Source organism: Eulemur rufifrons, chromosome 30 (genome assembly GCF_041146395.1).
Source record: "Eulemur rufifrons isolate Redbay chromosome 30, OSU_ERuf_1, whole genome shotgun sequence".
NCBI classification, from domain to species: Eukaryota; Metazoa; Chordata; class Mammalia; order Primates; family Lemuridae; genus Eulemur; species Eulemur rufifrons.
Window position 1 is genome coordinate 74570975 of NC_091012.1, and position 14711 is coordinate 74585685.

Sequence of the window (14711 nt, forward strand, 5' to 3'; positions counted from 1 at the left end):
GTGAATCTTGGTTCAGACTCTAAGAATTTTGAAGCAAAGATCTGCTACCCTCTGTAGATAACTACTCCGCTTTTGAGAAAAATCTCTTGGCCTGCTTTTGTGCCTTAGCAGAGATTGAATACATGGGCATAAACAGCAGCACTTGATCATCAAATGAAAGTGATAAATATGTGATTAGGCCTAATAAGGCCCTGAAGGCACAAGTAAGTTACATGAAGAAGTAATCCAAATGACTATGGTCCTCACTACTGTTACACTGCCGTCTCTCTCAACACCTGTAACCAATAGCCTTGTGGCAAGTTCCCTAGTATAAGTTTACAGAGGAGGAGAAGACTCTGACTTTTATTACAGATGGTACTGTGTGATATGCAGGTTCTATCTGGAAGTGGACAGCTGCAGCACCACAACATTTTTCTGGGACATCTCTGAAGGACAGTGGTGAAAGGGAATCTTCCCAGTGGGCAGAATTTCTAGCAGTACACCTGTTGCTTAACTTTTGGAAGGAGAAATGACAAGATCTTTTTTATACACTTTTAAGTGAGCTGTGTCCTATGGTTTTGCTGGATGGGCAGGAACTTGGAAGTAACATGATTGGAAAATTGGTGGCAAGAATAGTTGGGGTTGAGGTATGTAGATATTCCTTATTGAATTGAATGGCAAAAAATGTGTGAGGATATTTTTGTCCCATGTAAATGCTCACACTAGTGTGACCTTAGCAGAGGAAGATTTTAATAATCAAGTGAGTAGATAGGATCAAACATTTTGTGAATAACAGTCAGCCTTTTTTCTCCAGCAACCCCTGTCTTTGTCCAGTGATCTCATAATGAAGTAGCCATGATGGCAGGTATGGAGGTTATGCATGGACTAGCAACACGAACTTCCACTCGGAAAGGTTGAACTGGTTACAGCGGTAGAGACCAACACTGTGTCCTAGACATGTCACAATTACCAATAGTGACCAGTCAGCTATCTGGTGGCAGGTTGATTATATTAGACTGCTTCTACCATGGAAGAAGCACTGTTTTGTGCTTCCTAAAATAAGCACTTATGCTGGATACAGGTTTGCCTTCTCTTGCGATGCATTTGCTGAACCTATCATTTGTGGACTTACAGTATCCCTTATCTATTATGATATCCCACAAAGCATTGCTTTTAATTAAGGAGCCCATTTCAAAGCACATTAAATGTTGCAATGGGCCCGTGATCATGGTATTCTCTAGTCTTATCATGCTCCCTACTATCTTGAAGCAGCTCTCTTGATAGAATAATGAAATGTCCTTTTGAAGACTCAGTTGCAGCACCAGGTAGGTGTCAATATTTTGCAGGGCTGGGGTGAAGTTCAGGAGGCTATGTATGCTTGAGTCAATGTCAAAAATATGGTACTGTTTCTCCTGTGGCTAGGATTCACAGGCCCAGGAATCAAGGGTTAGAAATGGGAGTGGCTCCACTCACTATTACCTCTAGTGACCCATTAGCAAAATTTTTGCTTCCTATACTGGATCCTTATGTTCTGCTGGCCAAGACATCTTACTTCAAAAGGGAAATGCTTCCAACAGAAGATACAACAATGATTCAATAAACTGGAAGTTAAGGCTGCTGCCAAACCTCTTCAGGTTCTTTAATCCTCTGAATCAATTGGCAATGAAAGGAGTAACTGTGCAGGCTAGAGTGATTTATTCTGATTACCAAAGGAAAATTGAACTACTTTACCCCAACTGAGGTAAGAAAGAGTATGTCTGGAATACAGGAGATCCCTTACCATATGTGTTAGTATTGCCATTCCCTGTGATTAAGGACAATGGAAAACAAAATACTACAACTTAATCCAGACAAGACTACCCTTCAGGAATGAGTGTTTGGCTCATTGCATGAGGCAATGAACCAGAACCAGCTGAGGTGCTTGCTGAACACAAAGGGAATAGAAAACTGGTAGTGGAAAAAGTTAGTTATAATTACAAGCTACAACCATGGGAACAGTTACAGAAATGAAGATTGTTTACTCCTTATTTTGCTATCAATGAGTGTGTATAGACATATATGAATATGCATATACATATGTGAATATATATAGTATCTTTGTTTACTTCCTCTCTTATTCTCTTATGTAATATAAGATGCACTGACTTTTTATCATAGTATTTAGGTATTCTTAATTTTACATCATAGTATTTGTTACAGGATATCAGGAGAAAGGTAAACATCATTCAAGAACTTTGCCTTCTCCTCTGGGGAATTTGTTAATGTGTTTTAGGTTGTATGCAGGATAGCTGTATCATATTAGGAAGAATTATGACTTTTTTATTGTCCTTATTTGGAGATTAGCCATAGTTTAAGGAAATGTGTGTGGGTGCTAAATTGACAAGAAATGGACTTGTGATGTTTAGTTTTGTGTCAACTTGACTAGGCCATAGAGTGCCCAGACAGTTGTTCAAATACTCTGGGTATTTCTCTTTCAGTGTATTACTGAAAGAGATTAACATTTAAATTGATAAACTCAATATTCAGTAAAGCATATTACTCTCCCCTAATGTGGGTGTACCTCATCCAATTAGTTGAATGTACTTTTTACTTTTTAGAGACAGGTTCTAATTCTTTCACCAGGCTGGAGTGCAGTGGCAGGATCATAGCTCACTACAACTTCCAATGCCTGGGCTTAAGCAATCCTCCTGTTTCAGTCTCCCAAGTAGCTAAGACTACAGGCATGTGTTACCAGGCCTGGATTTTTTTTTTTAATTCAGTACAGTATATAATGTTTCTTTTTTATTTCAAAAGATTTATGGGGTACAAGTGGTGTTTTGTTATATGGATGAATTGTATAGTGATGAAGATAGGGCTTTTAATGTACACACCACCTGAATAGTGTACATTGTGCCCTGTAAGTAATTTTTGAACCCTTACCACCCTCCCATCCTTTTCCCTTTCTGAGTCTCCAAATTTAATTACATTAATACCCCTATGTGTGAATATGTATACCCATTATTTAGCTCCAACTTATAAGTGAGTATATGTGGTATTTGTTTTTTCATTCCTGGAATACTTTACATAGCACAGTGGCCTCCAGTTCCATCCAAGTTTCTACAAAAGGCATTATTTTATTCTTTTCTTTTTTATGACCGAGTGGCATTCCATGGGGTGGGGGCCGGTGTATGTGTGTGTTTATATATATACCATATTTTCTTTATTCACTCATCAGTTGATGGGCACTTCAGTTGATTCTATATATTTGCAATTGTGAATTGTGCTGTGATAAGCACACAGTGCAAGTGTCTTTTGATATAATGACTTCTTTTCCTTTGGGTAGATACCTAGTAGTGGGATTGCTGGATTGAATCATAGGCCTACGTTTAGATCCTTGAGGAATCTCCATACTGTTTCCCATAGAGGTTCTACTAATTTACATTCACACCAATAGTATATAAGCATTTCCTTTTCACCACATCATGCCAACATCTATTATTTTTTGACTTTGTAATCATGGCCATTCTGACAGGAGTAAGGTGGAATTTCATTATGATTTTAACTTATATTTCCTTAATGATTAGTGATGTTGAGCATTTTTTCATAACTTTCTTGGCCATTTATACGTCTCCTCTTGAGAAATGTTATGTTCATGTCCTTTGACCACTTTTCAATAGGGTTATTTGTTTTCTTCTTGCTGATTTGTTTGAGTTCCTTATAGATTCTGGATATTAGTCCTTTGTTAAATGTATAGTTTTCAAATATTTTTCGCATTGTGTAGGTTGTCTATTTACTCTGTTGATTATTTCTTTTACTGTGCAAAACTTTTTAATTTAATCAAGTCCCATTTATATTTTTTTTTCTGTATTGGCTTTTTGGGTGTTAGTCATAAATTCCTTGCCTAAGCCAATGTCCAGAAGAGTTTTTCCTAAATTTTCTTCTATAACTTTTATGGTTTCAGGTCTTACATTTAAGTCTTTAATACATCTTAATTTAATTTTTGTATATGGTGAAAGATAGGGACCCAATTTCATTCTTTTGAATGTGGCTATCCAATTTTCCCAGTGCAATTTATTAAATAGAGCATCCTTTGCCAAGCATATATTTTTGTCTTCTTTGTCAAAGCTCAGATGGTTATAAGTATATGTTTTTACTCCTGTGTTCTCTATTCTGTTCCTTTGATCTATGGATCTACTTTCATTCCAGTACCATGCTATTTTGGTAACTTTAGCCTTGTAGTATAACTTGAAGTTGGGTAAAGTAATGCCTCCAGATTTGGTCTTCTATTTTAAGATTGCTTTGGCTATTTGAGCTCTTTTTTGATTCTATATGGAATGTAGGATTGTTTTCAGAATTATGTGAAAAATGATATGGTATTATATTTTGATGGAAATTGCATTGAATCTGTAAATCACTTCAGTTAATATGGACATTTTGACAATATTGATTCTTTCAATCCATAAGCATGGGATGTATTTTCATTTGTTTGTGTCATCTATGATTTCCTTCATCAGTGTTTTGTAGTCATCATTGTAGTGGTCTTTCACCACCCTGGTTAATTATATTCCCAGATATTTTTATTTTTTGCAGCTATTGTTAATGGTATTGAGTTCTTGATTTGATTCTCAGCTTGGCTGTTACTAATGTATTAACATACTACTGATTTGTGTACATTAACTTTGTAACCTGAGATTTTACTGATTCATTTATCATTTATGGAAGTCATTTGGAGAAGTCTTTAGGGTTTTCTAGATATAAGATCATATCATTAGCAAATAGGAATAGTTTGACCTTCTCTTTTCCAATTTGGATGCACTTTATTTCTTTCTCTTGTATGATTGTTCTGGCTAGGACTTCCAGTACTATGTTGCATAGGAGGGGTGAAAGTGGGCATACTTGTCTCATTCTAGTTTGTAAGAGGAATGCTTTCAACTTTATTCCATTGAGTATGATGTTGGCTGTGGGTTTGACATATATGGCTTTTATAATCTTGAGGTATGTTACTTCTATGCCTAGTTTGTTAAGAGTTTTTTTTATCATGAAGTGGTGCTGAATTTTATCTAATATTTTCTGCATCTATAGAGATGATCATAAGGTTTTTGTTTATAATTATGTTTATATGGTGAATAACATTTATTAATTTATGCATGTTGAACCACCCCCAGGATGTTGCATCCCTGGAATGAAACCTACTTGTTCATGTGGAATTATGTTTTTGATGTACTGTCGGATGCTGTTTGCTAGTATTTTGTTGAGAATGTTTTGCATCTATGTTCATCAGGGATATTGCTCTGTAGTTTGTTGTTGTTGTTATTGTTGTATTCTTCCCTGGCTTTAGTATCCAGATGGTACTGGCTTCTTAGAATGAGTTAGCAAGTATTCCCTTCTTCTTGATCTTATAGAACAGTTTCAGTAGGGTTGGTACAAATTCTTTTTTGTAGGTCTGGTAGAATTTGGCTGAGTATATCTGGTCCTGGGCTTTTGGTGGTTGTTGGGGATTTTTATTGATTCATTCTCACTACTCATTCTAACAGCAGACTTCTCAGCAGAGACCTTGCATGCCAGAAAGGATCAGGGCCCCATTTTTTAATGTTCCTAAACAGAACAATTATCATTCAAGAATTTTGTATCCTGTTAAACTAAGTTCCATAAATGATGGAAAAATAAAGACTTTTCCAGACAAATAAGCACTAATGTTTGTACCCCCATAATATGCTAAAAATTTTTTTAAAATGTAAATAACTGAGAAAAGTACAAACTAAATGGTATAAAACCCACTTAGAAAACCTTGTTATTTGCTTGTGCTTTCAGGTTATCAGAGAGCAAAATATTTATCTTGGGATATTGGCAGCTTTAATTGTTAAAGGTTTTAAGTATGACTCTATTTGTTTCCCTACAACAGCCCGACAGCCGGAGGCCTCTCGTCTTGCCACCTCTTCTTCTCCCTGGGGGCCAGGGCTTGGCGAGGGGCTCAGCCCACTGTGTTCTCTGGGGCTGTCAGTCAGAGGACAAGACCAGGGCAGTTCTGGGCTGGCTGCAGTCAGCTGTGTTCCCTGAAAGCAGACTAAGGAAGCTTCCTACCCCCCACTGCCTGCCCCCAGCAGCCCTTCCCTGCCTGTCCCAGGGGCTGTGCTGTCTTCCTTTCCTTCTCCTCCTGTATTTCAAAGTCTCCTTGAATTTCTGTTATACCAATGCAATTCTTCTTTTCAATACTATTATATATGCCTTTTGGTCTCATTTCCAATGATTTAGATCGAGCTGGGTACAAGGAACAGGTGACTGGTCCACACCTTAATTTTCATGAATCTGGTAAACTGCAATTACATGACCTGTCATCTCTGAAACCTTCCTCTCTCCCCAGGGGGAGGCCCCTGGCTTCTGAGCCCATCAGAGAGCCCAGATAAGAAGAATCTGCTTCACTTAGTAGAATGGGTTTCAACTCTATCCAGGAGAACATAAGAGATTCTATATCACCATTATTTCTTATAGCTGAGTAATACTCCATGGTATAAATATACCACATTTTATTAATCTACTCATGTATTGATGGGCACTTGGGTTGTTTCCACATCTTTGCAATTGTCAATTGTGCTGCTATAAACATTTGGGTGCAGATGTCGTGGAAAAATAAGCACCACATGTACTCACCATCAAATTGGTTTCACTGATCATCACCTAAGAGCACATTTGGGAATAACATTAATCGGGTGTCGGGCAGATGTGGGGGCGGGGAAGGGATGGGGATACACCTACATAATGAGTGCGATGAGCACTGTCTGGGGAATGGACACACTTGAAGCTCTGACTCGGGGGGGGGGGCGGGGGGGGGCAAGGGCAATATATGTAACCTAAACTTTTGTACCCGCATAATATGCTGAAATAATAATAAAAAAATCACTGAATTTCTTATACAAAGTTAAAAAAAAAAGAAGAAGAATCTGCCACCAGGTTAGTGCTGCTTGACCTTGCCATGGCTGTGAAAATCCCCCTCCCAAGGTCAAAGACAGAGGATCAGGCCACAGTGTTCCACTAGCTCTGGCAAGTTTATAAAATAAAATGTATCCTTCCTTTATGGGCCTCATACCTACATTTTCTGCATTTTATGGTTTTGCAGAAAGCAAAAGCCACAAAAGTCACTGCAACTGAGGGGGACAGGGCCACACTCCCTAGATTCATGGACATACCCTCTTTGCCCTAAGGATCAGCACATCAGTGAGGACAGGCCTTCAGTGAGTGATCTCTAGTGAGATTGCACCTGTGAGCATAGGATCTGGCAGTGTGTGATCTGGACTGAGTCTGCACCTGTGAGGGCAGGGCCTTCAGTGTGGGGCCTGTACTGAGTGACTGCAGCTGTGAAGATAGGATCATTCAGTGAGTAGCCTGCATGGAGTGTTGGCACCTGTGATGGCAGGGACATTCAGGCGGGGCCTGTATTGAATATCTGCATCTGGGAGGGCAGAGGCCTTTAGTGTCTGGCCTATACTGAGGGCCAGCATCTGTGAGGACAGGGCCTTCAGTGTGGGGCCTGTACTGAGTGTCTGCACCTCTGAGGACAGAGACCTTAAGAGTAGGGCCTGTATTCAGTGACTGCACCTGTGAGAACAGGGGCCTTCATGGTGGGAACTCTACTGAGCATGTATATGTGTGAGGACATGGGCCTTCAGTTTGGGGCCTGTACTGAGTGTCTCCAATGGTTAGGGCAGCAGCCATCAAGGTGGGGCCTGTACTGAGTGTCTGCACCTTAGAAAGCAGGGAAATTCACTTTGGGGCCTGTACTGAGTATAAGCACCTGTGAGGGCAGCAGCCTTCAGGGTGAGGCCTTTACTGAGTGTCTGCACCTATGACTACAGTGGAATTCTAGGTGAAGCTTGTATTGAGTACATCTTCAAAGGCTGGGGCCTAAGGGTGGGGCCGCTACTTACTGCCTGCACTTGTGAGGTCAGGGCCCTTTAGTGAGAGTCCTATACTCAGTGTCAGCACCTGTGAGGTCAGCGGCATTCAGGGTGGGGCCTCTACTGATTGTCTGCACCTGTGAGGCAGGGGTCATCAGTGAGAGTCCTGTACTCAGTGTCTGCACCTGTAAGGGCAGGGGCCTTCAGTCAGGGTCCTGAACTCAGTGTCTCCTCCTGTGATGAGAGGGGCCTTCAGTCAGAGTCCTATACTGAGTGTCTGCACTGTAGAGGACAGGGGACTTCACGGAAAGAACTCAAATTGCATTCCGCAGCTGTGAGGTCAAGGGCCTGCAGGGAGGATCCTGTACACAGTCTCTGCACCTCTGAGATCAAGGGCCTGCAGTGAGGGTCCTGTATTGAGTGTCTGCACCTGTGAGGGCAGGGGCCTTGACTTTGTGGCCTGTACTCAGTGTTTGCAGCTGTGAGTACAGTACCTTCAGTGAGGGTCCTGTACTGGTTGTCTCCACCTGTCAGGGCAGCAGGCTTCAGGGAGTGGACTGCACTGAATGTCTACACCTGTGAAGCCTGTAGCCTTAAGGGGTGGTGTCTAATGATTGTAAGCACCTGTGAAGTCAAAGGCCTTTAGTGAGGGTCTGGACTCAGTGTCTGCAACTGTGATGGCAGTGGTCTTCAGGGTGGATCCTCTGCACATTGTCTGCACCTATGAGAACAGGGGCCTTCAATGAGAGTCCCATACTGAGTGTCTGCAGCTATGAGGGCAGTGTCATTCAGTGAGGGTCCAGTACTGAGTGTCTGCACCTGTCAGGGCAGAGGCCTTTAGTGAGGGTCGTGAACTGGGTGTCTGGGACCTGTGGGGCCAAAGTCCTTAGGGTGTGGCCTATACTGACTGACTACCTGTGAGGACAGGGGCCTAGCCTGTGTGACCTGTGATGTGAGCCTGCAACTGTGAGGGCAAGACCCCTAAAGGTAGGGACTGTACTGTGTTTACCTGTGAGGACAGGGCCTTCAGTGTGGGGTTGTACTAAGTGTCTGCACCTGTGAGGGCAGGGGCCTTTCAGTGAGGAACCTGTACTCAGGGCCTTTACCTGTGAGGGCAGGCGCCTTCAGTGAGGGTCCAGAACTCAGTGTCTTCACCTGTGAGGCAGGGGACATCAGCGAGGCTCCTGTACTAAGTGTCTGCACCTGTGAGGGCAGGGGCCTTTCAGTGAGGGACCTGTACTTATTGTCTTTACCTGTGAGGGCAGGAGCCTTCAGTGAGGGTCCTGGTCTGAGTGTTTGGACCTGTGAAGTCAGGGGTCATCAATGAGGGTCCTGTACTCAGTGTCTGTAGCTGTGAGGGCAGGGGCTTTTAGTGAGGGTCCTGTTCTCAATGTCCATACCTGTGACTTCAAGGGCCTTCTATGAGGATCCTGTTCTCAGTGTCTGCACCTCTGATGTCAACAGCCTTCAGAGTGGGGGCTCTACTGGTTTTCTGCACGTGTGAGGTCAGGGGCCTTAAATGTTGGTCCTGGTCTGAGCGTCTGCACCTGAGAGGCCAGGGTCCTTAGAGTTCCACCTTTACTGAGTGTCTACACCTGTGAGTACAGGGACCTTCAGTGAACTCCCTGCACTGAGTATCTTCACCTGTCAGGAGAGGGGCCTTCAGTGGGGGGGGGGGGCTGTATTGAGTCTGCACCTGGGAGGACAGGGGTCTTCAGTGTATGACCTGTATTGAGTGTCTGAACCTGTGAGGACCAGGCCTTCACTGTGGGGACTCTGCTAGAGTCTGAACCTGTGAGGCAGGACCCATCAGTGTAGGGCCTGTATTGAGTGCCTATACCTGTGAGGACATGGCTTTCAGTAAGGGTGCTGTACACAGTGTCTGCACCTGTGTGGGCAGGGACCATCAGTGAAAGTCCTTTACTCAATGTCTGCACCTGTGAGGGCTGGGGCCTTCAGTGAGGGTCCTGTATTGAGTATCTGCACCTGAGAGGTTAGGGCTTTCCTGTTGACTGTACTAACTGTCTGCACCTGTAAGGACATGGTCCTTAGGGTGTGGCCCATACAGATTGACTGCAACTGTGAGGGCAGGTCATTGACTCCGTGACCTGTACTGAGATTCAGCCCCTGTGAGAGCAGGGCCCTTCTGTGTGGGGCCTGTATTAAGTGTCTGCACCTGTGAGGGCTCCGACCTTCAGTTTGGGCCCTCTACTGCTTGTCTGCACCTGTGAGATCACAGACTTTCAGTGCAGGTCCTGTGCTGAGTGTCTGCACCTGTAAGGGCAGGGCCATTCACAGTGGGAATTCCACTGAGTGTGTGCATCTCTGAGGACATGGGCCTTCAATTTGAGGCCTGTAATGAGAGTCTCCACCTGTTAGGGCAGAAACTATCAAGGTGGGTCCCCTGTACTGAGTGTCTGCACCTGAGAGGCTGAAGCCTACATGGTGGGCCCTCTAGGCATTGTCTGTACCTGTGAGGTCAGGGGCCTTCCCTGAGGGTCCCGTATTGAGTGTCTGCACCTGTGAGGTGAGCAGCCTTTAGTGAGGGTTCTGTATTCTGTGTCTGCACCTTTGTGGGCAGGGGACTCTAGTGAGGGTCTAGTACTCAGTGTCTTCACCTGTGAGGCAGGGGACATCATAAGGCTCCTGTACTCAGTGTCTGCACCTGTGATGGCAGGGGCCTTCAGTGAGGGTAACAGACCCCAAAGGCAATCACAGCATCAGCAAAAATAAATAAATGGGACCTGATTAAATTAAAAGGCTTCTGCACAGCCAAAGAAACTGTCACGAGAGCAAACAAACAACCTACAGAATGGGAAAAAAAAAATTCTCATGCTACACATCCAATAAAGGACTGATAACTAGAATCTATTTAGAAATCAGGAAAATCAGCAAGAAAAAATGAAACAACCCTATCAAAAAGTGGGCAAAGGACATGAATAGAAAATTTTCAAAAGAAGACAGAAGAATGGCCAACAAACGTATGAAAAAATGCTCAACATCTCTAATCAGGGAAATGCAAATCAAAACCACAATGAGAGATCACTTAATTCCTGTGAGAATGGCGTTTATTAAAAAGTCCCATAACAATAAATGTTGGCGTGGATGCGGAGAGACAGGAACACTCATACACTGGTGGTGAGCGTGCAAATTAGTGCAACCTCTGTGGAAAGCAATATGGAGATACCTTAAACAGATACAAGTAGACCTACCATTTGATCCAGCAATCCCATTACTGGGCATCTACCCAAAAGAACAAAAGACATTCTATAAAAAAGACATCTGCACCCAAATGTTTATAGCAGCACAATTTACAATTGCAATGATGTGGAAACAACCCAAATGCCCATCAATACATGAGTGGATTAATAAAATGTGGTATATGTATACCATGGAGTATTACTCAGCTATAAGAAATAATGGGGATATAGCATCTTTTGTATTTTCCTTGGTAGAGCTGGAACCCATTCTGCTAAGTGAAGTATCCCAAGAATGGAAAAATAAGCACCACATATACTCACCATCAGATTGCTTTCACTGATCATCACCTAAGAGCTCATTTAGGAATAACATTAATTGGGTGTCGGGCAGATATGGGGGGTGGAGGGGATAGTTGTATACATACATAATGAGTGTGATGCACACCATCTAGGGATGGACACGCTTGAAGCTCTGATTCGGGGGAGGGGGCGAGGGCAATATACATAACCTAAACTTTTGTACCCCCATAATATGCTGAAATAAAAAAAAATTTAAAAAGAAAATATAGCTCTTTTTCTTCACAGAATGTATAAAGTGATTAAAATGTTAATGTAAAAATATTATCTGCCTTTATTTCCCTTTTAGAATAATTTTCTACTAAAATAAATGAAAACATTTGGTACTAACCACTTTAGCAGTTGGCAAGCCAATATTGCTTTGTGTGTTCTACAATAATTAAGACTAGGCTTTCAGATGATTTCTATTAGAATTTCTCTTCCTGGTGTTAGAAAAGAACTTCATTTATAAAATCAAATACTGAGCTTTCTTTTCAACCTGAATATTGACTTTCTCCTTTGTTTAATGGAGAGCAATAAGTTCTACATCACAGGAAAAATTCCAAGCATAGGCTCATCAAACTGATAAATTACTGTTCTTGCTCTTCATTTATTGACTATCAAAGTCCAGTTAAGATCCAGTCAAAGCCCAAAATAAAAGAGGAGGAAAAATTATAAATAGATCAGCAATACACAAAACTTCTTGTGGGATATATGTAGAAAGATTCAGTTCTAATATTGTGTACTTAATCATTTGTGAAAAGTATATAAGCTATCTTCTCACCCTACCTAATGAACAGGTTTTACTTTGTAGAATTATTATATCTTAAACTTAACATTGATAATTTCCAGTGGAAACTATCCATGCCCACAATACACATCCTCTCAAGTGGCAGGCACTCTTTGATAATTTGCCTTGGTTTTTGCTACCTAGGAGATTGGCTCCAAGAACACAGGAGAGCTAAATAAAAACTCCTGATGCAATATTTTATTTTTTTCAGGTAACATAGTTTGCCAAAATCATCAGATATTTTTCAGACTTTGTCTGGATAACAATCATATAGTAAGTGCAATAGAATTAATATTCATAGAATACCAGGCCTGTTGCTGTGTACATCATATATGTACATATATGTATTTTGTATGTATTATATATTAATATACTATATAATACATATTAATATATTATATATATATATCATCACCTTTGATTTAATGTTCACAACACTCTGTCATAGAGAGTACTATTTCTATTGTCCAGGAAAGTAAACTGTGATTCTGAAAATTCAGTGAGGGATAGAGCTAAGATTTAATTCAATTCTTTTTCAAAATTTAGAATTTCTGTGAGCAGCAAATGAGATCAGAGTCTAGGGGATCAGGACTCACATTGGAGCTTTATCCATGGAAAATATCATAGAAGAGGCTATGACTATTCATGCTAACCTAAGTATCAAAAGGGAATTGAGTCAAATTTAAGATCCATGTCTCACTGAGTTCTCAAAACTGACCAGCACACCTAATATTTGAATGCATATTTCTATATACATCTTTGCCCACATGTGGTGATCTCTCCTCATGAAGCAAAGTATTTCATTATCTATGTATGAAGCATGCACAAGGAAAATGAAGTGATTAGGATAAGAATCAGATCACATTTCTAAATTTTAATTCATTTAGCTTAATTAAAGATGTCATATCTTTGTATTAATTGGATTTATTTCATGTATTGAATTCAAACAGTTCTTTAAGGAAAAAGAGTACGTATTTCCTGGAGTATCCAGATAATAATGTCAAATGTCTTTTAAAAGTTGTAATTATCTTTCTGTATTCACTGCTGCTTACATACATTAGAGTAGATAAAATTTAAGCACATAAATCCACTTATAAATTATTATTTATTTTATGGCTTTTCTCAACACAAATATAATTCTAAACAGAGACTTTTCATAAAGAACCTTCTTCAATACTAATTATACTTTGATATTTTAGATGTCAGCAGCCCATCTCTGATGAGCAGCTTAACAATTCTAAAACAGCATGTACATTATTTTAAAAAAAGGAAAAATCAGTATGTAAACTCAGGTCAATATTTTATTCTACTGCATACAAAGTGGCTACTGTTAAAATTGGTGAATTGAAAAATAGCTAGTCAGTATCCTTTTCAAACCCACAATGTCCTAGTAAATTTGACTATAACATATTTACTCTACTGACGACTCACTTACCCCAAAACATAAAAAGAATATTAATGTAGCACTAGAAGGTTGAATTTGAGCATCAGAATGATGTTCGTTTTATGTAGACATTATATATCACATGAACAGATGGTTTGCTTTTTGCAGAAGAGATTTTCTATTGCCACACAAAACACTCATGATATAACAGAAAAGGCATTGAACGAGGAGTGAAAAGACCTGGATTTTAGTCTAAGCTTTTTCATCATTCTCCTTATGTGACCTAAGGTAAGTCAGTTTCAGAAACTGAAGAAATTTGAGAGGTGTGGATGACAACCAATTAGAGTTCATTAAATCAATTGAGTGGGCCATAATAAGTATTTTTTAAAAGAAATACATAAGAATATAGTAGAGTAGAAAATATTTAAATGTCTCACAGATAGCAAGTGTGCATACTTTGTGAAAGTTCTGCTTCAGTTATATAGATGGCTTGTGGTTTGCCTTTGGAGTGTAAGAATCAATTTTTTTCCAAAGAATTTTAGTTTCAATATAGAAACACTAAAAAGGTATACAAAAAGGCATATTATTCACATAAAGAGCACATAATAAGGCTTTCTGTGAAGAGTAGGGAGCATGAAAGTTGGTCCAAAATAGCTTGAGTGAAGAGCAGGGCAAATTGCTTTTTTTTTTTTTTTTTTTTTACCGTGTTTTGGAATTGGGGCTGGAGTGAGAGTCCCTAAGGTTTGGGTGGTTTGTACTTCCCTCTGTCACCAAAGGAGAGAACTAAAGAATGTGAGCTTTCTCATTAACCTTCTCAGATTTGGGGAAGAGGAAAAGGGAGTGGTTGGACTTTAAATCTTTCATGGTCAAACATCAAAAATGAAGTCAAAATCCTTTTGAGAGATACATATGTGTATACCTGGTCATTTCTTATTGAGAAGTGCTATCAAAAAATAAGTTGGTATTATCATGCAGTTTTCATTTAAAATTGATAAAAATAAGGCTAACAAAATGTTTGCACCCTGGAATTGATCTGAGGGGAGAGTTCCAATGCATGTGGCTCCTATCTCCTTCCTTAACTCCAATGCAAGGGGACTACTGACAGTGGGAAGAGACCCTCCTTACTAATAAGCACATAGGTCCTACTTCCA